Source organism: Cyclopterus lumpus, chromosome 5 (genome assembly GCF_009769545.1).
Source record: "Cyclopterus lumpus isolate fCycLum1 chromosome 5, fCycLum1.pri, whole genome shotgun sequence".
In the NCBI taxonomy this organism is placed as follows: domain Eukaryota; kingdom Metazoa; phylum Chordata; class Actinopteri; order Perciformes; family Cyclopteridae; genus Cyclopterus; species Cyclopterus lumpus.
Window position 1 is genome coordinate 4,986,026 of NC_046970.1, and position 25,478 is coordinate 5,011,503.

Genomic DNA, 25,478 nt, shown 5'->3' on the forward strand with positions numbered 1-25,478 from the left:
TTTTAGCCAGCCACTGATATTCTGGAGTCAGAATGTAGACCCAAAGCGGGGAGAAGCTGCACCTCCTCAAATGTCATTTTATTTATAAAATGGAGCTGCCCATCTTATATCTTCTCTACATCAACCGTGTCTGCCAGAGTCGTCCTCTGAAATGCACGCTGAGGCGAGAAGCTGAAAAAGCACCAGAAAGTTCTGTCACTGTGGTTTCTGTCACCCGAGTAGCTTGATGTCTGTAAACCTCCTATTGACACTATATGAGCCACAGGGGACACGGCGTACGCGACGGAGAAAAAAACGAAAACAAAACGTTTTGCGTGCCTATAGAGATGGCGACAAAAAAAACAACAACAACCTGTTTCCTGTGGAGAACTGTCGTGTGCTGCAATCTGAAAAGTGCACGTGAACTCTGCTGAACTGCACTCCCAAAAGCGAAGACATGAAAAAACGCACTCAAAACACATCGATGCACACTCACGCCTCCTTGAGTCCCGTTCTCCGCTCTGTGCCGTCATCATCACTCAGGGGCGGAGCCTCGAGGAAGTGGTCATCACACCTCCATGGGGCCTGATGGACAGTTGCTGCACAGATGATTTAGTGCATCACCTGGTGGACACTGCTAAGAATGAGCACATATGCATATACTATATATACACACAGTCTGGTTTTGTAGTTTTACGTTCAACCGTAATGTCACAGTGGACGAGGACCAAGACAAGCGTCCCAGAGGGTTTGAAAGAAGAAAGCGTCTGAAGCCCCTTTTCTTCCTCACAGGAAGCTCGGCGCTGACGACCCCATTTCACCTTTTTTTTTTTTTTTTGCTCTCTCATCAGCAGCCGTTTCTCCATTTGTCATCAGACCAGTGTCCAGCGTAGCGTCTTTTGCTCGTGTTTATCTGCCCCGCCTGCAGACCAGAAGGCACCGCGGTGGCGGACAACTTCACCGGATTTCACGTTTTTATGGTATCGAGATCAAAGTGTTTTTTTTTTCCTTTTTTTCTTTCTCCCTTCAGCCACTTTTTGCTCGCCAGAGAAAGACCTCTGCTCTCTCACAGCATTTCGCCGTGGCAGCGCAGCCCTAGCCCGCGCTCGAGGTCTGTACTTTAATGGGCTTTATTGATCTAAACAACATCAGGGCTTGCGGTGATGTTATTAAGGCAGAGATAACTTATGTGTAATTCCACTCCAACAATATATTAGCTTTTTATTGGTCTAAATAACTTTACCTTTTAGACAGTAATGCATCAGTAAGTCACAGCAGCTCTTCACGTCGGCAGGATCTTAATAAAGCATTTCCTCTGGACATCCTGCTGCGGAGAGAGTGAAAAACGACAGGTTAAAAGGCATGCTGGGAAGTTTTCATGCCATCACTGTAAATTATCTCGTTTGAATACATAAATAAAGCGATAAAGAGAGCTGTGAACTGGAAAGGGGTTTGGGGTTGTGGAAGTTTGTACAAACATGTGCTTCAGCGCTTACTCTGGTTCACACATGGAGGTGCTGTGAGGAGGAACGGGGCCGGTTCCAAAGGATGAACAGCGTCAGCAGTGATACCATGTGGCTATGGTTACTGTTGAGATGGTTAACATCATTTCTATAGTAGGTCATGTGAAAGGTCCCTTATTATAGAACACAAGAGTTCAATGTGTTTTTGTTTTGTATTATAATGAAGCATTAATAGGTGTTCTAGTATTTAAATACTGTGAAAGTACACACACAGCCCGTATTCAAAAACTTTATACGAGCCGTCAGCATTTTGGTCAGGTTGTGATGACGTAACGATGAGTCACCGGTAGAAGTGGCGCTCAACTCCAGAGGAGTTCGGCTGTCTTCAACCACTTGGCCGCGGTCCGCTGGCGGCGATGCTGTCAAATAGTTAGATTACTTTATGGGCAATTTACAAAACTAGTTTTCATATCAAGAATCCACACAAAAACTAACCGAATGCTTCTTTTGATGGGCCTTAAGTTACAAAAGGTTGAGTATCCCAGGTGTAGTTGACACACACACACACACACACACACACGCACATCGGGGATCACGACTGACGCTGTGGTGACGGCAACAGCGCAGATGTTTAAGACCGGAAAACGCTGACCAGACTGGACTTAAAGAGACACGCAGGCAGTACCAGAAAAATAAAAAATCATGTCAAGATGTTCTATAGCAACCCAAAAGAAAGCTCTGATCCTGAAAATGAGCATGATATGTCCCCTTTTAAGGTACCATTTGGGATCTGGTAACTTGCGATGAGCAATTGTGCATTATTTCTGCTGCTTAATTGAACAATAAACAATTAACAAACACACATCAACAACACAAAAATCAATGAGGGAACATGTGTATTGAGCATGCATAGTCCCCAGCATAATACATGGGAAATAATGGTATTAATGATGTATATTAAAGATAGATTTAATACAGAAACAAATTGTTATGACTGTCATGGAAACAACAATACACAATGATGACATTTCTAGGTCTTGCTTTAGAAAGGAAAATAATAAATGATGATGCAGCGACAGTCCTATGAGTTATAACCCGTGTAATGTTATAAGAGTCAAATTAGATATAGTTTTGATTTAATGTGTATGTGTGTGCAAACTTCTCAATGGGCAGTTGTGATATTTCTTTCCTTTCAAGGGCATATATCTAATATTTATACGAAATAACGAACCCATTTATCTGGAAGTGTATTTTCAAGGGGTGGGTTTGGGAGGGTAGGGGGGGGGGGGGGAGTAATGCTTCATAATTTGCAGCTATTTAAAGCCTCGGTTTTGGTAATGAATTATTTTGTCATCTCGACTGTGATGAGATTCATCTTTAATAACTGTAACAATTATTTTATTAAAAAGAGAAGCCATGCATTATGGCTATCTCGCCGAGGTCTCAAGCTGGAAGGGATTCTCATTAAGAGCATTATATTACCCCGGTGTGCTTTCAGCTGGATGTCCCGCTGAAATTGCATTAGGTGTCAACAATGTTTGTGTTGGAAGTAAGCAGTCATATTTACAGAGGCTCGGGTTTTCATTTGCTGGCTGACACCGGGAGACGTATTAAAAAAGAAAAAAAGAAATACTAATGTTCTGTATCTGATTAAGTCACTTAGAGAGAAACTCCTCCAAAGTGTTGACTTTTAATATAAAGGCGGGCACTGCTCTGCCATCACAAAGGCATGAATCTTTATTCGGAGATGAGGGAACTTTTGATTGCTTGAGATTATTTTTGTGATTCATTTAGTTGGCACAAAGGATCCCCCCCCCTCCTAACATTTAGATCCCCCCCCCCCACAAAACCGTAAGCATCAGGTTGTTTGCGTCGTGATTGATTCATCCGCGCCTTTTCATCTGCATCCTGCGCTCCGCCTGATGGCTAGCGTGGTGTGCGGCGTTGTGTTTAGCTAATGGTTCCAGGCCCAGGGTTGCTGCTAATGACACGCTTGTAATTGTTTGTCAGTGTGATAATGCGCGATTTCCTATTTCGCGTGAAGTCGGACATTTGACGGAGGAGGGGCCTTGTCAGGAAGACAAAGTGTGGTCATTTGTCACCAGCTAAATGAGCTTCTCTCCTCTTGGTTTTTCAATGGCAATATTATATTCACACATCCTTTTTGTGGAGGGGGGAGAAGGGGGGGCAGCTATTGCTGTGCTTCCAACATCACTCAGTGCTTTGTATAGCAGAGCACCTTGATTAAGATCAAACCAACAGTGAGATGAAACTCAGGTTGTGTCCTGTGCTGCTGACACGCAGACAATGTAAACTGTATTTCACAGAAAGGCGGAAGTGAAATCACCCAGTGTGGTAATCTGTTATTCTGAGTGTTTGCTCGGAGTCGTCGCTTCCTTAAAAATGTTTTTACAAATCTATTTCCTCATCTTTCAGTTCAAGTCACCGTAAACAATTTTCGGTTTTCTGGTTTGATAACTTCATAAACTCCATTTCGTCTCCGCCGCCGCACTTTCCAAAGTCTTTGACGCCCTCTGAACAGACTGCTCTCGTGTCTGGTTAGACCGATTCCATATTGTTAGGGGGGGGGGAGGAGGGTGCTTCCTCGTTAACAATCTAATGAGCCAAACAAGCCAAACAAAGGCGAGGTGCGCTGAATGTGTCCCATGAGGGAGCTACTTATTGTCACAATTGCCCCTCTCCGTCTTCTCTCCCTCTCCACTCCGTATCGATTCCTGTCTTCATCGGTTATGCGCCATCCTCTGTAGCGCACACACGCCCGGTGCAATCAGCTAAAATGTAGCCTCTGCTTTCTTATTATTACCTGGGTGCTTAACACTGATATTTCTCCCCCCTCCCCTTCCCCGCCTTCAAGGACAAACGGTGTAGGAGAAGGCAGATCCCGTGTGAAGGCCCCGAGCTCTCGCCGAGCGGCAGATCCCTTCTCAGTGCCAGCTGTTACTCTCGGATACACCAGGCCGCGCTGAAATTCTCGTAATATAATTCTGGGGGGTGGGTAGGCACGGAAGGGGGGCTCGGGAGAATTTGTGCAAAACAAGCGTGCCAGCCAGGAGAACGTTGAATTTTTCATCAGCGGGCCTCAACTCGCTGAGTTAGTGGGCAGCGCTCTCATTCATGAGCAGATGTTCAGCGCAGTTGCACTCTGCAGTTAATGTGAACTCGCTGGCCCCGCCGCCATCGGCTGCAAGGACGTTGGCAGCGACCTGGCATCCGAGAATTACTCCCGGTATATAAAGGCGCAGGCCCCGGGAAAAAAAAAAAGCGTAGCCCCGGCCCTTTTTTTAGCCACTCCCTCAGCCCAGGAGCTGGATCCTGGACAGGGGAAGGCACTGACAGCCCATCCGTCTTCGGACCGACAGTGATGAAACGCTCGCCACTGTTCGCTCGCGGGGACGGGGGACGGGGGGGGGGCATAGCGGTGAAAATTCCTGAAGATGATTTTCACGAGTTTTTCCGTTGCTCTGTAATGACTTGCCAAACACGAACCACTCAGCAGGTGAAATGCACTGTTAAGCATGGAACACATGGAGGTACCAGCCCCCGCTGTTGGCATTAAAAAAAAGTTTTACATGCTGAGGAATTACTCTGGTGCTCTTGAAAGAGGAATCTCATAGAAACAAGGCACCTGGGAGGGGGTGTGGGGGTGGTTGGGGGGGGTAACAGTTTGGCCCCGGTCGGTCCATAGCCGAAACCAGCTGGCGCTGTGGTCAGCCTGGTGGGCAGCATCCTCTCCCCAGCCCGGTACTTCAGACATCTGCATGGCCAAGCTGCTCAGCCCGTTTGATGTGGCCACGCAGATCTGTAATGGTCTCCCTCTTAACTAAGCAAAATGCTATTTGATGTAAAGTACCATTAACTGGTCAGAGCATGTACGTGACATCGGGTTTAGGAGGGCGGCGCGCCAGTCATTTTATGTGTGTGTGTGTGTGTGTGTGAGTGAGTGTGTGAAAGTCACCACAGTAAAGTTGTGCACGTGGGACTCAAAACGCTGGAAACGACGAGCTCCTGTTTCCTCCGCGCGTCTCATTTTCACTTTCTAATTGGTCGTTTTCAGGTTGGCTTTACGAGAGCAAAACTAATTAGTGTTTCTAAATTCAGCAGGAAAAAAAAAGAAAAAGAAAAAAAGTCACGTCGGCTTGATTGTTCTGGTTTCCGCTCTCCTGTGTCAGCCCCGCTCAACAATAAAATAAGACTCTAATCATTTTCAAATTGCTCGTATTTTTAAACCCCACAGCTGAATGTCACTCCACCGGTCTCTTGGCATTTTGTTTGGCAAGATCAGGGAACAGGTTGCCCTCTCGCTTGTGTGCTCTCTTTGTAATTCATGGGAAGTTTGGACTCGAGGGGGTGGGGGGGGGGGGAGTGGAAAAAAGAAAAGGTGGGGTTGTTTCTTGCTTAGATTGGGAACGTCCTGCTGACAGGAGCGGCCCGGTAAGTTTACAGTAGCCGTGACATTGCTGTTACCTTTATTCAAAGTGCTCCAGCTGCAGCGAGCCCTCAGGAAGCCTGGCACGGGTCGGCCCGCGGCCCACAGAGAGGAGAATGAGCCCTGTTTGAGTTGGCGGACACTCCCCTCTCGGGGAACTTTTGCTGGCTCTGCAGAAAAGGGCGGCGGCGTCTCTGGCGGGTGACTCTAGGAGGGGGGTGGGGGTGCAGGATGGGCTTTTTCCAACCACTCCTCCCTTTCAGGAAACACATGTCGCCGTTTAAGGTGAAAGGGGGCACGGGGGGCACGGGACAGGGCCTCGACCGTGAGAGGCTGAGTGCTCATGTGCTTTGTTTGTGTTGAATAAAAAAATAAAGAAAATACACTTGGAGCGCGCCGTGAACAACTTTCGCAATTTTTCAACACTGTAGGGATTCAGCCTTCCTAAGCCAGTAATTAAAACACGTTTGATCCAAGGTCAGGGAGGAGCAGTGTTTAAATGCAATTAGTGCGACGCTCAAATTAATTTACAGTTTTTTGGAATGTGTCATTATTTGTTTAATCAAGGGAGTTCTGGTTTAAGATGCTAAATATGAATCCACACATATTTAAGGGGACACACACACACACACACACACACAGTGAAACCTATTTAATTCTGCTTTAATGAATATTCATTTCAAAGTGACCCTGCTCTCATACGCGGAGGTGCACGTGTGTGTGTGTTGTGCGCGTGTGTACACACACACACAACGATCAACCAAATGGCATCCGAGGTGGATTCACTGCTGGTATTTAATAAGGTGATTATGTGTTTGCAACACGTGTTTGCTTTTTGTTAGTCACCTTCATGTTTCAAATAATTGTTTTCTCCCCCCCCCCCCCCCCCCCCCCCCCCCCCCCCCCCCTTCCCCCCCTTCCCCTTCTATCAGCCAGGAGACTCCGGTGGCGACATCCTGTGGAGCCAGAGATCAAAGTAAGTATTCCTCATGCACGTCCGTAGAAAGTAGGAGTCAGTTAGCGACACAGAGACACTGCCCCCGCGTATTGGCTTCGCATCGACTTCTTCCAACTTTTGGGACAATGTCTCCTAAAAGAGGGACACGGGGCACTTTTCTGTGAGATTGTGTGCAACAAAATGAGACGGCGAGGTTTTGCTCGTTTCCCCGATTGCACCTCCATATTTTGCATCACTTTGAATGATGATGCCGACGACGACGGCGACCACGGGGTCGTGACGGAAGAGTTGAACCCAAAAAGTCCAGAAAAGATTTTAGACAAGTGTGCTGGATGCATCGAAGTCATTACTCCTCGTGTGGTGTATAAACACGTCAAAAACAAACAATGACCCTGGGCAGACTCCACACTGCAAAACAATTTCAAAGCCTGCAGTGTAGTGTAAACACACAACACGGCCAACCTTCACAGGGGGAAGACTTCACCTTAAAGCCGGTGTTTGTTTTATAGTCCCCGTCGACCTTGGTCAGATATAGTTTACATCTCTTCTGTTCTTTTCGGGTCGGTGCGTTCAGTGGGCTTTCAGTGGGCCTGTTTAAAGGATTACAATGTGGATTGTAATATATATATATATATATATATAACTCATTAAAATGAATTTTTTTTGCAGGGTCTGAAATTATTTTGCTGACGGTGGGGAAGTGCTGTAGTTTGTTATTGTCATGCGTAGTGGTTATTTGCATGAAACGCAATTCGAACAATATAGAAGTAAATGATTTGTATTTTTATTTAAATACTTAATTTGGATTATTTTTTAATGAAGAGAAATCTTGGCATTAGTAGTTTTAATTATAAAGTGTTGGGATGTTAAACAAGAAATAATTCCTGAAGTTTCTTGCCAAAAGCAACATTTTACAAGATTACATTTGAACACATCCTAATGACCAGTTTGCCCGATTGCCCAGTGTTCATTTTAACTAAATGGAGCATGAACGCACCATCATGCAACTCAATGTAACGTCCGTGAGACGTTAGCGGCGTTATTGATTTGCAAATCCGCAGTTTCAACATGGACAATGCAGCGTTATCGGGGAATCATTCGTGTGCGTCCCGTCCGGTTTATTAACGCCACGCTATGCCGTTGGTCGATGTTCTCAGAGGATGGTCCCAGGGGAATGCTATTCCAAGGCGCCAAATAACTACATGCCGGTTTTTCGATTCCCCTTCCGTCCACTTGAGGTTTTTACCCAACACTTGACCCGCATTTGGCCGGTGCCAGTTTCAGATAGAAATAGCATTTAGACCTTCATGTGGGCCTTCAAACTCTCTTTGGAAGCCATACTAATACATTCATATGACTCCTCACTGGAGTTATTTCTTATTTCTTTTTTAAAAATACCACTGTCAAATGTTGCAGTAAACTAAGTGTAAATACTGCTTTGCTGGTGCCTAGATCTTCCCCGTACAGGGACCCCATGTATTCAAGTAATGAATATGCATACTCCTGTTTCAGAGACTCCTCTGCCTCTGTGAGCCGGGGGTGACTGTGAGGCGATGTGAACCCGTATTTTTAATAAAGCCCAGCTGCCGAATGATCAAATAGTGTCTCTAATTAAGGCCTGAGTGTACACCCATGTACAACTCTCTCTGGAATGCTAACAACCTGTGATATTTCCAGAGGAATTTGTTGCTGTGCAGCTCTCCGAGGAGGGAGGTGTGTGTGTGTGTGTGTGTGTGTGTGTGTGTGTGTGTGTGTGTGTGTGTGTGTGTGTGTGTGTCAGTGTGTGTGTGTGTGTGTGTGTGAGGGAGGAGGGGCAGCGTTCATGTGGCAAGCCAACATGTTGTTCACATCCGTGTCAGATTGAGGCTAATGAAGGCCAGGCTGATCCTTGGATGCAAGCCTTAAGTAAATGATCCCTCTTTGAATATATTAGCGCCTTATAGCAGCACTGTGCCTGCCCCCCCCCCCCCCCCCCCCCCCCCCCTCTCACCCCACCTTTACCGCGTTGTCTTGTGGTCTGACGAGGCCGGTCGAAACGGCAGTCACGGTCCTCGCTCATGTCGCGTACCCCTCCAACCTCGTTGCAGCAGTATTGTTACACTGGCACTCATCCTTTCCAGGTTAGTGCTTCTGCAAAACAGTTTGATAGTAAATGGAAAGTATGAGTGTTTTGTCATTTGACAATGTAAATGAGCGATCTGAATATTCCCCCCCCCCCCACCCTCTTAAGAGGAATTGGATTTACATAACAGGCCTGGGGTTTGGTACTCATGCAAATTGTTCTTGTAGACATGTTTTCTCATTTTTTTTTTTTTTTTTTTTAAGCTTTATTTATTCAGAATGAAATAAGTTTGTTTATCAATACTATTGTTTTATAGAAATAATACAAATAAGATAATTAACTCCATCTGTGAGAGATAAAAGCGAAAATAAAATAAATATTCTCTCAGAACTTTTTCCATTGCAATTTATGACCACAGTGGCACTTTGCATGTAAATGAATCCTAAACGTGTAATTACGAGGCACTTTTGAATATTGATTGGAAAGACAAGGACATAGAAATGAAGCACTCGAGAATGCAGCCCCCCTCCCCCTCCCTCCCTCCCTTAAGCTACTGTAACATCCCATTAATAAATACCTCTCTGGCTCTTTAGTGCTGGACTCGCCTTATACGCTGAGTGAAACAATGTCGTTTGATTTCCGCTGATATGGCATGTGTACTTCACAGATAGATGGATGGGATGGATCCAATTAGCCGCGGTCGTTGCCCGTGTATTTAAGCTGACAGCGGGAGTCCTGCATTGAATATCCTTGATTTTGGTTTTTTTGTGAAAATGCTCTTTGCGAGGTACTTTTAAAAGCCCATAAAGAGCACACTGTGAGGAATGCACCTCAGATGGAGATTTGATTTACAGCTGCAGCAAACTTTCTCAATTAGGAGGGAAATAATTGATTTTCAGAAGGGCCGAGCACAATGACGGAGAGTACTTAAAGGATGATAAAGTGACCGAGATCCATACCTTTTTTTTGCCCCTCTTTCCTGTTATATACAATCAACACTGCAAATTACTTCAGACTTTTTACTTACGATTTCATGCGAGGTTTATTAGCAGATAATGCATATTTTAATGCAGAGCACTCTGCAGCCTATACACTCGGGCAGGAGCGATGGCTCGCGACACCGGGGTGCACAGGTGCACGTCGGGTCTCGCAAAGGCCCCCTGACCTTCTACACGGCTCGCACCGCACCGACCTGTTTGTACGCGCGAGAGCTGTTTGTAAACACGGACATAAGGGCGGGGGGGACACATTTGCCCCCGGTCGCGCTTGTGCCCCTGGCGGACAACGCGACGTGACACGCAACAGATGTGTCGCGCAGGCTGGGATCAGAACAGCCGTCCGGCCACGGGAGTCGCGTGCACACGGGCGCGCGGCAACAGACGCGGGGGCGCTGTGATGAGGCGGGTGAGCGCTGCTGGCAGATGAGACAAGCCAGCGCCTCCGACTGCTCCCAGCACCCTGTCTGGATGAGGACGGGCCTGTTTGTAGGCCGCCGTGACACCCCGAGTCACTTTGTCATGTGGGTGCCCCGCCGCGCCTCTGATCACACGCGCACACTGCACTCAAAGGGCGTCACATCAGCCGCGTGACAGGTAGGATCCCAATGAGACAACAGCCGAAGGGGGTGTCCTTTTCAATGTGAGAGCGAGACGCACACAGCGCCGGAACAAAATAACATCATATGACATCATTGTGAATGCTCTTTATGTTGTCTCTTTTTTCTTGTCTATTTTTTTCTTGTTCAGTTTGGAGAGAAGTTTGTATGATGTTTTTTTTTCTCCCCCCCCCCCGAGCGACGCTGCGTCTGATGCCTGCACAGAGAGACGGGCACCAAAGTCACACTCGGTCCGTCCATAATTTACCACTTCATGCAAACTGATTGTTGTGTTTGACAGCGGCGGTAAAAGTGTGGCTTTGCACAGGGGGGAACATGTTAATGAAATTCTCGGCAGCTTAATCGGCCCGATGCCGCTGCCCAGAAAGCAAATAGCACGTCCGCAGGGGAGGGGGGGGGGGGGCAGAAATCGGCATTTCTATCATCGGAACAAGTGAATGACTGAAGGTGCAGCAGCAGCTGCTTGACTGATCGCACACTACAGACTGTCACCCCACATCTGTTTACCACTCCGACAGCCACACAAGTGTTTATATCCGCCGCTGTAATTGAGCGATTTTCCCGAGGGCAGTTGTGACCCACACTAAGTTATATCCCAACTTTCCATTAAAGCATGTGTGTGTGTGTGTGTGTGTGTGTGTGTGTGTGTGTGTGTGTGTGTGGGGGGGGGGGGGGGGGGGGTTCTATGTAAATACGGCTTATCAGCTTCGCCAATTTGGTTAAGTGACAGGGACGTGGGTGACTCGGCTCCGTGGCTCCGACACCGGCCGCGTACACTAGTCATCTATTAAATATTAAACACAGGTAACGTGCATTGTTGCACATAATCATGGAAGCGGCGGCGTGTCAAACCAACATCGGGTAGAAAAGGATGCAAATGAGTCGAGCAAAGGCACGTGGGCAAGCTTAACCGTCTGTGTATGGAAATGTGGAATATCTCAATCTCAAACGCACCGTTTAAATATTCAAATGGCAACGCCAAACAATATAATGCGCTGTGGCTTTTTATGCATTTGCGTGCAACTCTGTTTGCTGCTGTTTGAGCCGGGGACGATGCGGGGAAGAGGGAGGGCGAGCGCTGATATGGAGCACACAAACTAAGCCTTTGTCTTAGGAAAATACCATCCGATAGCGTCGTATGTCCAGTCTATAGAAGCAAAAGTTACCGCGTTCCGTTGTCTGTGTTGCACATACGGCATCAACATCGGGGCATCATCTGCTGCTTATTTATTTACGTCGATCTAACCGACTGCATTTCGGGTCACTGGAAAGAAGAGAGAGGAAGAGAGCAGGGGTGGAGCATCTAAATGTTGTTTTCGATATCTTTATTTCATTGCGGTAACAGGGGAAAAAACAGGAGAGACTAAAACCACCGAGGTGGCCCTCTTGCAGGCATAATGGGCCACCTGACGGAGCTTCTGCTTGTGGCGCACGTACAGAAGAACCCTTTTTTTTTAAGGCAAAGTGCACCCAAAGCACACATTCAAGTTTAAACGGACAGTATATTTTTCACAATCACTTCCATTCCCAAAGTTTCCTTCACTTGAACCATTTGTGCCCAAAGGCTGAATTTAGTGTGATGAGGAAAAAAAGCCACAAACAAATCTTTTTGGTCTAATTTGGTCTAAAGTCTTTAAAACTGGTAGGAACCCCTTCTGGGCAAGTATCTAACAGAGCAGAGTGATCTAAATGCTTAGATCACATGATCAATTACACTCAAAAAGTGTGTTCATTCAATCTTTTTGATATTTAACTTGTGATGGAGCTCAAATAAATACTTTCTTGAGATACAGCCATGTTCTGACCATTGCAGTTTTCGTATTTGGGAACGTGGGACTCTGTAGTCCCATGTGCTCAAAGACTAATCGTGGTATGATAAGAAAAACGTGTCAGTCAGCCAAAGCGTGTTTTGTGCTTAGCAAGCCCAACGAACACTTCCACCAAACACAACTACATTTCCTTTGCGTGGAACACAAAGTTTCAGATGTTAATGGGTGTTTTCACGTGTAGTGTTTTTTTTGTTTGGGGGGGCGGGGGGTTTCCCTCGAAAAAATCTAAGTGAAAGTTGCATTTTGTTTCCAAGGTGCTCAGAATGTGAACTAGACAAGGGCCATGTGAAAGTAGAGACATGAATCGGCATCCGTAGCACACAGAGCGGTGGGATCCGACACAATGTAAACTAAATGAGCCGTCTTCACTCAAGAAACAAGGTGCAACTTAAAAAAAAAGAAGAAGAAAATCCCCTCCCAGGAGTTGCTCAAATCAGAGTCCCCCATTCAAATAGCTCAGTGTGTGCAAATGGCACATATGCAAAATTTGGATCCTTCGGCTTTTTAGAGAATCAAAAGCGCGATGGAACCGCTTTCTGGTGTCCGGCAGGTCTCTCTGTGAAGGAACTTTACCAGAAGTGATGCAACGTAGGCAATTGAGCCAAAAGAAAAGGTCCGTGTTGGAATGCTGCGCAAAATCTCTGCAATCGCGGTCGCACAGGATCATTTTTTTTGGGGATATTTGGTTCCATCCCTGTAGAAACACGAGATCGCCAGGTCTCATTTATTTGCCTCTTCCTCTCCTCGCTCTTCTTCATATGTGACACAGTAAAAAAAAATCTGTAGCCACCATCAACACAAACTTTAATTAGAGTGGAATCTGCAAAATGTTTAATTCTATATGCTGAGCAAAAACAGCCGCCAGCGATGAATAATTTACGGAGTGAGGGAGGCTGTTACTCGACGCCGTATCACTTTGTGTTTAAATTTAGCTGGTGTCATTGTCCAGCGGCGTGATTAATAGTTTATCAGTCTCGATTATACATCTCCATGAAATATCTCCTCCCATCTGTCACTAAACTGCAGATGCGAACCGGTTAGATTTTCAATCAGGCATTTTTATTTTTTTTTTATAAAAGAAGGGGGGGGGGAAAAAATGAAAATTACAAAAGGGAATAGCCATGGAGATGCACTTGCATGTAGGTAAGGCTGTGCGACCCAATATATAGGACATCATTTATGGAATAAGTCCTTACAGCACTATGCATCGTCACACACTCTCTTCTCAGAGAGTGAGAGAAGGCCTTAGGCCTTTATTTCACCATCTAATCCCTGTAAATCTCTCGTGGAGGAACTCAGGAGGTTCAGAGCTTTTTTTTTTTTAATATACCGCCGCAGAGGCTTCATGGTCTGCATGTGTCTGCCTCACGCCTGAATGCGTAAAGTCCGGATTACAGAGCGGTTTAAGGTGGAGCGAGCCGCTCGCCGGTCGCTCGCCGAGCGCTCTGAGCGCTCCGGACGTCGACGTCGGTGTATTTAGCTAACGAACTGTAATGCGGCTTCTTCGCCTCACATTCCGTTATTGAATGTCTCCCGTTTCTCTTTTTCTCTCCCACTCCCACCTCAAATATGCTGAACATTCTTTTTATTGAATTATTAATGCGTACATTGAATTATTGAGGGGAGATAATTTCTGATCAGATTAATATTAACTCCCTGTGAAATATTAATGACTAATGTTAGAAACGATGAACTTACGGAACTATTAATAACGATCGCAAACAGATGCAGTTTAAAAAAAAAAAACGTGGCACGGAGTCAAACAGCGGCTCTTCCCTTGAGGTCGGAGAATACGAAATGTTGCGCTTGAGTCGACTTTGGGCTGACGTCATTGGCCAGTCCTTCCCCGGGGCCGGCGGCGAGGTCAGGTTACCGTTGTCACCTTGTCCACAGATGACCTGAGCTCTGGCCAGGGGGGGAAACCCACAAAGGTCTTTTGGCGTTAACGTTTGGCCGGCTGCATCATCACCACCCCGGCTGATTGGCAGAGCGTCCAGCTCTTCTCCCCCCCCCCCCCCCCCCCCCCCCCCCCCAGAGATGGTGGCCCAACTCGAATGCCGCCGGTGTTGGCGTTACCTTATTTAATTGTATTTCTTTCCCACGAAAGGTGGAACAAAGTGAATCGAGGCGAGACGGGACTAAATCCGTTTTGTCTGATTTGATTAAAACTCCCTTTTTAGATTACCGATATTCAGCAAAGATTTGCTATATAATTTGCCATTCTTTGGTTTGTCATTACGAACTTCCGATTGTATTCATAAAATATGGAAATCCGGAAGAAATAAACCATTATTGTACCATAATGGCAAGCACCTTCGAAAATATGGCCACATTGATTATGTCTTAAATGCTAATGCCAGTGAAGAGCATAATAACGACGACATGAAAGACTCTCCATTCAGCATCTGATAGCCAGGGAGAAGCAAATTATTTCAAATATTTGATATTTAAATTATTTCTTCAAATGAACAGAGACATGAGTAGAGCGGAGTAGTTTCCCCTGGTGATCCTCCGGGCGTCTTTGTTTCCTTGGTGCGTCTCCAGCTCATTAATGTTCTAAGCATGTGAGAGGAGCCAGACCATACTCCATAACCCATAGCTGGGTGACACCTCGGGCCCAACACACGCACACACACACACACACACACACACACACACACACACACACACACACACACACACACACACACACACACACACACACACACACACACACACACACACGATCCCCTCAGCCGTTTAAAGTCCACTGGCTCTTTCAGGAAGTGATGGCCGCCGAGCTGTCCTGATTAAAATGACAATAGTCTAATTAACTCGACCTCAGTCTCAGTGCACTAAAACGGCTGATGGCTCGCCAGTTCCTCTTTGAAAGCCCTTTGTCTCCTCATCGGCCAAAAATATGACTCTTTATTTCACCCCCAAGCAAAACGCCTCAACCCCGTTTGACGAGATGCGCTAATAGCAATCATTTCTCATAAGCTAATTAAATCCAGGCAAAGTTTTCCATTTTTAAAAAAAAATTTTTTTACTCCCATATAAATCCTTATGTGTGATTCTCCAAGGGGTTGGCGGGGGGGGGGTTGTTATCATTTAAGTATCACAAGCACCTTAAAGCAATGTTAGTCATTGAGATTATATGCGATTCCAGAGCGGCGTTTTTGGCCGTTGATTTTATTTCAAGCTCTTTCAATCATAGTCATTTGCCACTTCAGTCATCGGTATGTGTGCCGGGCGGGTTGCCCTCTCCTCTCAGTGGCCGTCAGTCAGGTCAAGCAGGCAGATGGAAAAAATTAGTCTTTTTTCACGGACAAGATCTGTGTTTAGCAGACGAGATATATATATATATATTTAAAAGAAAGAGAGATTTTACTCGTGCCCTCGTGATTCTTTTGCATCATTTGACGGACTCATCTGAAGTTTAGAGTAGGAGGGAAATAAGAAACAACAATATATATATATATATATATATATAAAAAAACTTTAATGATGAAGAAGAAGCTGCTTTTCTGTTCTATTATACTTCTGTTGGTGATTAAGGTCTATGGGGAGATAATTACGCTTTAGTCTTGAGTTAATGAAACGAAAACTTCTCTTTTTCTTGTGAAAAGAGGGCAGGGCAGATCTTTTGTGCTGCTATCTGCAGACATCTCCCACCCTTGATAAGTAACAGAGAGAATTGGTTTTGTTTTAAGGTTGCAGCACCCCCACCCCCACCCACCCCATCCCGCCTCTGCCTGTCAGTCTGCGGCTGATGTGAGGGATCCGTGAATGAAGCCAATGAGGTCGGCAATATGCGAGTTGGAAAAAAAAACATCAAATGAAAACATCACACCAGGTCATCTGGGATATGCACTTATTGGAATAGAAGAAGAAGAAGAAGAAAAATCCGGGGGCCGGCCCCCTTCATTCTTATTGCTGCGCGTCTACGGCAACGTTGCGGCCCCCAGAAGGAATGCACGGATTTCTTGAGTTCGTCCCACGAGCGACGCACGTCGTTCCGGCTTGAGACGCCCACCTCGCGCAGGTGTGGGCCGAGCCACAGCGGCGGCCTGAGAGAGCACATATTTAAACTTTCCTTATGGAAGTTCACATCTGGTGCGTGCGTGTGTGTGTGTGTGTGTGTCTGCACAAACACACACACACACACAGCCCTCCAACAGCACTCTCACATTTCATCATCTCCAGCGCCGGGGCGCTCCGGCACAAGTTGGCCGCTCTGGATCCATCTGTTGTTATTATTTTCCACTGATAATTGGCTTGGACAATGGAATGCCTGTGTCCCCCTCGCCTTTGAAACCTTACACCCTGTTTATTTTCCAGAGGTCTCATTTTCTGCTCTCTCTCTCTCTCTCTCTCTCTGACTCCCTTTCACCCCTCAATTCCTCCCCTTTGCAGCGACCCTTTACCCCTCACCCCAGTCCCCCTGATCCATTAGAGAGGGTTTCACACAAAAGTGACTTTTTTTTACTGGTCGCGTCAGTATGTGTCACTCAGCATCTGACGCCAGATTTCGTGGAGGGGCTCAGCTCTCAGTCTGGTGTTTTTTTTTCTTCTTATTTTAGTTTTTACTCTGACTGGTCTGGCAGTTTTCTCCCAGGAGTTTCCCCCAACAACAAACACTTCTGCAATCCTGTCCCCGATGAGCGAAACGAATAAAAAAAAGAATAAAACAGAGGGTGAGACAGATAGATGAAGAGAACAAGTGGGAGGGAGGAAATTGGGGACGTAATTGAGACGCTTTAGAAAGGAAGACATTGAAGGGACCTTGGTATAAATCTTTTTCTTTTTCTTTTTTCTTCTTCTGCTGATTAGCTTTATTTTTTTCTTCCCAATTTCCACCAGGAGGCGGGTAGAGGAGAAGCATATATGTAAAGATGAATTAAAGGATCACAAGGTGCATTCTTTTTAATCCAGGACGTAGTTTTTAATAATAAAAAAAAAAAAACCTTTAACCAAAAAAAAGAAAAAAAGAAATGGCCTACTTCAATTAATTAAAAGTGATATTTAAAAAATGTAATTAGTTTTTTTTAGTTGTTGTAATTACACAGTTTCATGTTGAGGTCTTCATGCTCTGGTCACGTTCCTGTGCATTTTCATTCATGCCAGACAGTTGGATTTCACTGAGTTTTATCCATAAATTATAAGCAAAGTAGTTTGCAAAGTTTGTTTGAATGTAGAACAGAAGGGGAAAAAAAGCCCCAAATGATCTAATATCTTCTTTACGCTCGCCCTTCCACAGCTTCTCCATGAACTCCCTTTTGAGGATGCGTCTTATTTTCTTCTCTTTTCGTCTCCCTTCCCCTTTTTGTTCTGCCTCGTGTGACCGTGTTGATGTTCATTTGTTCTGCCCGCTCTCGTCTAATTAAAAGAGGCCAGGACAGGTAGGGCTCTCAGCAGGCATCTGCTCTGTGCCAGTTCTTCATTTGCTGAGTGTTTGTGTTTATGTGAAGGGGGCCTCCTCCTGCATATTTAATCCAGAGCAAGGCACCAGCTTTTGTTGTGTTTAGACCACATACCTCCAGTCCCTCTCGACAACTGCAGCCTGGGCTCTCTCTCTTTCTCTCTCTCTCTCGCTCTCTCTCACACACACACACACACACACACACAAACACACTCAACTACCGCGCGCTACTTCAACTACTCCATAGCGGCTACTTCCACTGGCAGCTTTCTGCTCCTCTTCAGAAGTGGATTTTAAAACACTCAGTGCTCGGAGGGAATCTGCATCAATATACAGTTTTATGAACATGATGAAAGCCTGTTTGACTGATCACGGGTAAGTCTGTAAAGATTTCCATTGCCGTTCCCTGTTCTCTCTCTTTATTTTTCTCCTCCTCCTCTTCCTCCTCTCTTGCCTGTCATGGGATGCCAGTGGGTGCATGCGTGTGCATGTGTTTGGAGGTGTGTTCTGTAGGTGACGGACACCTACTACTGCAAGTATTTCAACGCCATACAATGTAGTGTAGTATCGCAATTTAGTGAAGTATCAGTCAAGTTGTGTACAGAGCTGAAGTGGTCAATCTGTTATCGTTCGTCTTTTAATTATTCAAATGTTTTATATGTTTAAAATCTGCGACTTAACACTTTTTTTTAATAATAGTAAACTAAACATTTTGGTGTTTTGAAATGTGAAATCTTGGGTTTGGGGGAAATTGGGATGGCCGTTTTCATATGTTTTTCTTTATTTTTCGTCAATTGATTAGTCAAGAAAATAACTGACAGATTTGTTGCCGATGCTTGTTAGTTGCAGCCTTTAGTTGTGCGTCCCGGCGTTCTATAGCGCTTGTTCAATAAAAAAGTGCCTGAATGATAGAATACACTTCCATATGAGCAACAACGAAGACCGTAACAGAGAACGTGCCAATTCAAAATTCAGAGCATATCTAGTGCCTCAACAAAGGCTCTCAGCGCGGCAACGGGAGAGTCGGTAGCGCGCGGCTAACGGCGCCAACAACGGCAACAGTGCCGATGTCTTTTAAACTGAGGGGGGAGCGGGAGGATGGGCGCTGCACTTCAGCCACGGAACGACACTACCGGCTGCAGCTGGTGTATGAGTGCGGATGGCGTCCGTTAGCTCGCCGTTAGCGCGCCGTTAGCTCGCCGGTCAGACCCGCTCACATGCTTGAACAATGTCAACAGAGCAAGTAGAAGCTCAGATGACTCCTCCATATCTTTACATAGAGAATCGTTGTTTGACGCCGTATTACGTTTACACTTTTTTCCCAAAAAGTCTTTCTCACAGACCCGAAACTTAAAAAAAAACTTATTGTCACATTTTTCAACTTTCCGATGGTCCTTGAACAAGTCCCGCGTGAATGCTCCCTGTCGGGAAAAACAAACAGATCCAAAGCTGAAAACAGTGCTATTTTATTCAAATCGCTTAATTCTACGTGTAAAAAAACAACAAGAACATCGACGTCTGGGAAAACCATGAAGGACTGAAGAGTCACGTGACAAACACCTTTCGACTGAACCTTCTGGCTGGTCACAAGGAGCAGAGCGGAGTGGAGGCAGGAGAGTTATGGGAATATGGGAGCGTGACAGTGACACTTGCGGGCACTCGGATGTATCGATTCCATTTTTCGTTCTCAGATTTTGTCAAATAAATTATCGAGGAAATTCATTTAGTTGTGGACACTTTTATTGATGGGTGTATTATACCGTACTGAAGACATGTTTGAGTTCTCCCTATACCCTTTGCTGTGAATGTGCTCTTTCCAAAGAGGTGTCAGACATATATATATATACTGTATATATATATATATATATACACGTTGTGTGTGTGTGTGTGCATGGGTATCCTGCATACGAGTGCAAAATGTTCCATCCCCCCTCCCCATCCCCAGTGCAGCAGGGTTGGAGGTGATAGTAAGTGGTAACCCCACGGTGATGCGCGAGGGTATTAGTTCCTCCCTCCGCTCATCGCCTCTTGTTCTCCCTTTTGTCTTTGTCTGGGGAAATGGAATCTGCAGCTTATTGATATTAATAGCGCTCAGGATCCGTGCTTGGCCTGAGAGGAGCCGGGACCCGGGACGAGAGTGGAAACCTGATACGGCGGGGTAGAATTGACGGTCCTCCTACTTGACAGGCAGAGTGATGCTCACCGCGTTTTTCGCTCACAATTTTTCTTCTTCTTCTTCTTCTTCTTGTGTGAGGATCCAGCGGTGACTTCCCAGCAGACACAATAAGTGCAGTTTTCTTGGTGGTCGATATGATAATAATTCCCTTAAGGCCCGGAGTACAGTGTGCACGTCATATCCACATGATGGGGCTTTTCTCGTAGCCAATGAGCTCATTTGAATAGTGTAAAGAAATGTGTGAGGCCCTGTTTATTTTGGGTTGGGAGTGAAATTCCACTTCCTGTCTGCACTCTGCTACTTTGTTCTTAGCTCAGCAAAACGTGAGGTTCAGGTCCAAAATCAAGAGAGGGGGGGGGGTGGGGGATCAGACAGGCCTGACATTCACCAGACTGCACTGTTGCTTTTTTTTAAGCTCAGAAAAAAAAAAAGAATGTGAGAAAAGGCACCCAGAATAAGGGCGGTGTGGATTGAAGTTGGGTTTAATTGGTGGGTTACGAGTCTGTTTGCATGTCAGAAAGTGCTGTTGTTTACAGTCTGTGTGGGTTTATGATAAACTAAAGGATGAAGTGTTGTTGCAATACAACGCCAGGATCCTGCCAATCACATCAAACGGATAAAAAAAAACTGCAACTTTATCAAAATGCAGACTTTTTTTTGGTTTGTTTTCTCTTTACAAGACCGAGCCATGTTTTTTTTCATTTAATCGGTCCTTCTTAATAAAAAAGCCCAGAAGAAGAAAAAGAGGGCGGAAATAGTGTACAGTCAGCCTTTTTTTCTCTTTCTCTCTCTCGCTTTCTTTTAAAGCAGATCGGACCATACAGTGAGCAGCTGCGTTTTTTGAGAAGTGACTCACCCTTTAGATTTTCCCTGCGTTTCAGAGTGCAGACAGCGACTTGGAAAGCCTCCCGCACACACACCCTTAACACAAACAGCAATGACCCTGTACACACAGTGGATATCACTGACTGTACACAGCTCAAACTACTCCTACGCCCTCTTCTTAGCCACACAATGCCCGTAATACGGATTCAACAGCCTTGTTTTGCTTTGTTCAAACATGACAAATGGACACGGACATTTTTTATTTTTTTTCACCCAGGTGCTGAAAAAAACAACCCCCGGACAGGGGGACGGAAAAAGAAAAGCGAGAGACAACTCCGGCCGCCTCCTATTGACAGCCATTGAGTTGAGCATTAATTAATATGGTAATGACGTGTGAAGGTTCATTAACGAGCCGCCACAGAAGTAGCCGCGGATGCAGCGCTAAGCGCGCTCGGGAGTAATTAATGGAATAACTTTACTTAGTGGTAAATATTCATGGGTCCTCATCGTTCTCTTTTTTTTTTTTTTTTTTTTGGGTCGGCGCCGTGCGAAAAGAGAGGAGAGCCCGTCCATTAGAGGGGCTGAAGAGCCGTCCGCCGTGAATGCGTCGGCCTTTTGTTGGGATCGGGCTGCGTTTCAGTGGAGGGGGTATTAATTCATATTTTGAACATGCAATCTTACAACAAAGCTAAAGGCACCGATAACATACGTAGGACTAAAGAGCATATTGTGAAGCCTTGACCCACCCCCACCCCCCCCTTCCCCACCCCCCGTCCCCACCACCCACTCACCACCACCACCACTCTCGCTAATAGGGAAGTGAAGTCCACTTCACAGGTTTTTGGGCAGGATAAAACAAGTCTTTGTTCGAGCTCAGATGTAACCAGCGCAGTTCATTACCATAGCCCAAAAAAAATGAGTGTCCATTTCATCTGAAAATACAGTGTTTTCATGTTTTTTTGTCGTTGTTTTTCTTTCTCCCCCTCCTCACGATCACAATGTAGCATGTGGTATTTGCGCAGAGATCGGACACGCACGCACGCACGCACACACACACACACACACACACACACACACACACACACACACACACACACACACACCCTTTCAAGACGAAACCCTGGCAAAATGCTCCACAGCTCCCGTTTGTCTCCTGAAATTGTTGCATTTTGATTCACACTCGCAGCCCGAGCCTCTGAACTGAGCGTGCACATAACCCACCTGGGCGGGTAATTATCTCAACCGGGAATTGTTCCATTCCCTAAAATCTCGACGTGGGAGTGTGTGATGGGCTCGGTTTCCCCAGCCCAGGCGACGCAGCATGCACGTGTTTATCCTCACCCTACGTTTCCCGCACCCCCACTGCTCTAAATGGCAAAACATTACAGCTTTGTGCTGTTTGAAATGGAGACAATTATCTGTTGAGGCATCACAAGATGGGCATTAGGTTACAAGGAGAAAAAGGCGTACAGCTGCTATCAGGATCCCGTTGTTGCATTTGTTTTCTTCTTCTTCTTCTCCCCGATACAAATTTTCCGTCGTTAAAATGATGGAACATTTACCTAAATGGATGTTATGCGTTGGGTAAACTCATTTAGCTCCCGGGGCTCTTTCAGGTGATGGGAATTAATGATGTTTAGTAGTTTTGAAACTGAAAATATCTGTCACTTGTCACCACTCGCCATTGATTTACGGTGCCATTGATGATATGTTAATTGAAGTGTAATGAATCACAATAATAGGGCAGTTGTGTGGGAATGGTCCATTTTGGATGATTGTTCAACCCTCTGTAGAGTTCAGAGCGAGCTGCATGTTGACTCGCGTTTTCAACAAGGGCATTTAACACATAATTAATGCTGAAACTGGGCAAGTTGGACCTGTGTGTGTGTGTATGTGTATGTGTATGTGTGTGTATGTGTATGTGTGTGTGTGTGTTTGTGTTTTATCTTCTCTCAGTCAGCTTTAGATAAACACATGCCTGGCCACAGTGTTGACTGCCAAATGTAAACGGCAAGAAAGAACAGTGGGAGTTTGGGAGCTTCTTTTTTTGTTCTTCTCTTTTTTCTTTCATATTTGGATATGCTTTAATGCTTTTATTCAAATGCACCTGAGATATTGCCCCAAAGTCACTTCTCAGTTTACCATAAAAATAAGATTTAGTTTCCTTCTTTTCTTTTTTTCCCCATATTTCCTCGCCTGGGTTGAGTGCTCGGTTCGGCATGCAGATCAGGGTTGGGGGGGGGGGGGGGGTTTGAGTCAGGGCAGAGCAGCTACAGGTACACTGTGCTCGCCACCCACTGTCAAGTTTTTGTCTTGCAAATAAAGCGCCCGCTCACACGCGTTATCGTCGGCAGGGAGCGGTTGTAGTTAACGGGCGGACAGAACTGCGAGGACGCGACTCTGACGCGGGACAAAAGGCCGGCCGCGGGACAGTACGCGCGAGGCCGCCTGCCCACCCGCCCGCCCCGGTAAATGCCGAAGGGACGGGGGAAGCAAACGGCAACAGGAATGCAGGGGAATTGATTTAACCGTTTTAACTTTAACCAGAAACGCACATTCAGCAGACCAATCGAAATCGGCGCGGGAACTTGGTGGGGACGACTCGGTTTACACCCATGTACCTCGTTGGCTCCTGGGCGCCTGTTCACAGTTCTGAGTAATTCTCTTGTCTTGTGTCCCCAGGGCGAGGAGGCTGTTGCACCACCGCTGGAACTGAAGATTGCTTTAAATAAAAGCAAGAAGGTAAACACACACACACGCACACACGCACACACACACACACACACACACACATGCGCTCACACACACGACTCCGGTCCCTGCGTGTGCGAATGAGTCGTGTATAGAATTGGCTTAATAATTAACTCAATGCGGTCTTGTTTGTGTACTGTAGTTTTTACAGTGTGTACGTGCGGGCTACGAGGGAGGGGGGGGGGGGTCGGACAGGTGCACTGACAGCTGCTGATTGGAGACTAGCATAGTGAGCGATTAAAAATTGACAGCCCTCTTTCCCCCCCCCCCCTCTTGAAGGTCACGGTGGAGTTGGTTGTGCAAGTAGTTTGAATTCAAGTTGCGCTGTTTACGAGCTGGTAGGAAAGGAGGTTGCTCAATGTGGTGTTCGTACATGTGGACAAGAGGAGGGAAGGTCTAGTTAGCGTTCACGTGGATATCTGCTGTTTGCTCCTCTCAACCGTCTCCCCATCTGAGCAGGTTTCTGAGGCCCGCAGGATGTGAGCCTTTGGCTGGTGAGGCAGAGTAGGACTGTGTGTGTGTGTGTGTGTGTGTTTGTGTTGTTCGCACTCCAGGAGCTCAGGGCTTCAGAGGAGAGCGGCCTTTCCCGTCCCTCTCTCGCTCCCTCCCGTCGACACGTTGCGACTGGCTCCGGCGTGCGTAACGCGGCGAACGACGGCCGCGCGCTTTGTTTTGTTTGAGGCCGTCGCAGAACAACGAGGCGGCTCCAGTTCGACTATCGTGATTGAGTTAATTATATGATTATTATCCTGCCCCGTGAAGGGGAAGATTTAAATGGATTACACTGCGTAGTCTTGTTGTTTTCCTTGTGGAAATATTTTTCCAGTAATTTTCCGTATTCTTATTTCCATGAACTCATGATATTGTTATGAAAATGAAAAAGTGTCGTCGTCTTCAAACAGCATTGTAATAAAAAACAAAAAACAGTTTAGCATTGAAAAACAGTGCAATAAAACAATGTGAAATAAATCAAAAATGTATCCGGGATAGAAGGCGCGATGGCACTTCCCAGATTTGGGGAAAAGCCAAAGCGGTAGTAACTGTCGTCGTTACAGTCGGCAACGGCTGCAGCCGGATTAGTTCCCTCTTCGTTTCAAGAGGAGGCCCTCATCGCCGCGACGTGCTCAACACTAAACACTATTTTTTTAAATTTGATTCAGACCACACACACACACACACACACACACACACACATTTGGAAAACAGACTTGTGGATTGAACAGGATTCCTGTTGCTGCTGTTTTTTCTGGAGTGCGTTCTCCGCATAGTCGGGTTCCCTTTGCTCTGCAACAGCCCCCCACCCCCCACGCCCCCTTTCAGCTCCAGATGTGAGATCAGCCCTGGAAAGTCCTCCGCTCGGATTCATTGTGGCGGACTAATGTGGCAAAGTCGGCCTCAATGATTGACACAACTTTCCAATGTGATTTTGATTGCATCGCTAATGCAGAAATCCTTGTAGCAGCTTATGGGATTACTGTGTTTTAGCTGTTTGAAAGTGCAAACCCGACTCTAATGTATGTATGTGTGTGTGTGTGTGTGTGTGGGTGTGTGTGAGAAAGTACGCTGCTCATGTTTGTGTACAGTTCAAGCAGCTATACTTAATTTAAAAAAAAAAAAAGAAGATATTTATCGCTAATTGATATGCAAGAAAAGCCTATTTGATTTCCACATCCGGATTTTCCACATTCTCATCGTATAGACTTATAGATCTGTATCGATAGCGAGGCCTCTGATGCCCGCTTCTCTCCGGCCAATGTATTCAGACCCGATGACATCCAACTTCCCTGAAAAGGCCTCCTCAGATGGGCTGCAGAATGTTCTGGTCTCATGCTGGACTTCATTTGAATTTCATGAATCCGTGTAAGGGGGAGAAGAAAGGCATCACGCGATCACTCCTGTTAAATGCCTCGCTTTTAAATTGCCTCAGTTTCTAACTTGTTGAGGTTGCGTTATTTAATCCACCTTTTTTTAA

General features: G+C 45.9%; 1 protein-coding gene across 1 annotated transcript in view; it reads left to right on the top strand.

The window, feature by feature from the left end:
• LOC117730285 (forkhead box protein P1-B-like) overlaps positions 1 to 25,478 on the top strand; it is a 139,196-nt gene that overhangs the window by 23,157 nt on the left and 90,561 nt on the right. The window contains 2 exon segments of the mRNA XM_034531851.1: positions 6,822 to 6,865; positions 23,438 to 23,497. The gene's annotated coding sequence lies outside the window, so the exon portion shown is untranslated.